The sequence below is a fragment of the Bidens hawaiensis genome, unplaced genomic scaffold (genome assembly GCF_021521415.1).
Source record: "Bidens hawaiensis isolate Kalapana, Puna unplaced genomic scaffold, B.hawaiensis_p1.1 tig00085655_1, whole genome shotgun sequence".
In the NCBI taxonomy this organism is placed as follows: Eukaryota; Viridiplantae; Streptophyta; class Magnoliopsida; order Asterales; family Asteraceae; genus Bidens; species Bidens hawaiensis.
Genome location: NW_027504157.1, coordinates 4,191 through 6,285, shown reverse-complemented (window position 1 = coordinate 6,285; position 2,095 = coordinate 4,191).

The following is a 2,095-nucleotide window of genomic DNA, read 5'->3' as shown; positions in this document are numbered from 1 at the left end:
TCTGTCAGCACCCGACTCACATAGTATATTGGCGTTTGGATCCCCTTACGATCCACCAATAGTACTGCGCCGATGGCGCGGTCTCCAGCTGACAAGTACAACGTAAGGGTTTCGCCAGGAAGTGGAGCTGTGAGCGCGGGCAGCTTTATGAGACATTCTTTTATCTCAGTGAAAGCTTGCTCAGCCTCAGGCGTCCACTTGAATTGGCTCTTCTTCAAGCAGTTCCTCAAAGTGTTAACGAATGGAGTAGATTTGCTGGCGTGGTTCGCTAGGAACCTGTTGATTGACACCAATCTACCATTCAGCTTCTGAACCTCTTTCATGGTGGATGGTGAAGGCATGTCAAGGATGGCTTCCACCTTTTCAGGGTTCACCTTGAAACCATCCTTAGTGACCATTACACCAAGAAATTTCCCCTCTTCCGCGCCGAAAGTACATTTGCTCGGGTTGAGCTTCATGTTAACTTCCGTTAGGCGCTGAAGAGTGTCCTCGATGTCTTTGAGCATTTGTCTCTCCTCCCTGCTCTTGATCACCAAATCATCAACGTAGACTTCTAGATTTCTTCCGATTTGTTCACTGAAAACCGAATCCATAAGTCTCTGATAGGTGGCGCCCGCATTCTTTAAACCAAAGGGCATTTTTGTGTAACAAAAAACACCCTTGTCGGTCCTGAAGGCCGTCTTGTCTTCGTCTTGTGGTGCCATTTGAATCTGGTGATAGCCTTTGTAGGCATCCAGGAAACATTTGAGCTTGAATGGTGCCACGGAGTCCACCTTTGCGTCGATGTTTGGTAGGGGGTAACAGTCTTTCGGACATGCTTTGTTGAGGTCCTTGAAGTCAATACACATCCTCCATGACCCGTTGCTTTTCTTTACCATCACTGGATTGGCTACCCACGTCTGGTATCGGATCGGGCGGATGATGTTTGCGCGCAACAGGTCCTCAACTTGCTCATTCATGGCCTTCGCCTTTTCATCCCCCATGATTCTCTTTTTCTGAGCAATTGGCTCCACCGACTTGAACGTGTTAAGAGAATGTTGCGCCAAGTCTCGCGGGACCCCAGTCATATCGGAGTGTTGCCACGCGAAGACCGACGTGTATTTTGTGAGCAACCTTTTCATTCTCAATCTCGTTTCGTCTGAAATGGTAGCGCCAATTGTGACCGTTTGCTCTGGGAATTTTGGGTTTAAAATCCACTTCTCTGGCGCATTGTCCGCCATTGGAAGTTTCATTCTCCCTTCCCGCGGCGTACTTGTCACTGCGCACAAATGATCGCGGTAAACAAATGTTACGCCTGTTGGTGTAGGGAACCCCAATGCGCCATGCGCTGGCGACGGTACAGCATTAAATTGGGCAATCGTTCCCCTACCCAGGATCATATTGTGGCATGACGTGGTTGGCAAGACCAAGAAGTTGACAACTTCGGCTCGCTTGTGCTCATCATCCCCCATAGTTAGTTCAAACTGAATCTGGCCTAGGGGATGGATGATTTCATTTGAAACACCACAGATTGGTGCGTTCACAATTTCGAGCCGCGCTTGGTCTGCCGGGTCTAACTTTCTGAAACATTGCTCATACATAATGTCAGATTCGCTTCCAGTGTCCACCAGGACCTTTGACACTTCGTAATGAGCAATGTGTGTGGTGATGACGAGAGGACTGCTTATTGAAGGGCCTCCCCTGATTCTTGGGAAGATGACTTGCTGCTCGCGCCAATCTCCGTGGATTTGCGCGCTTCTCTTTTTTGACGTCTGCCCTTATCGTCCCCCCTCAGCCACACAGATTCTTTTGTATTTCTTGCTGGCAGAGGCTCCTTCCGGTTGCTCATCTTCTATTCTTTGGTTTTTCACCAAGTGAGCCAGCCTGCCTGATTTTACATCCTTCTCGATCGCATCCTTTAAATGATGGCATGCGTCGGTGTTGTGGCCCGGGGACCTGTGAAATTCACAATATTTGCCACTGTTTTGCGGTCCCTTGTAGTGTGTGCACTTCTTCATCACTGAACTCAGTGTGTGCAGTGTGAACAAAATATCCTTCTTCCGGCACGGGCGGCCTTTTTGTAGTCTGCTTATCAAACGCTTGCCTTTGTGTTTGG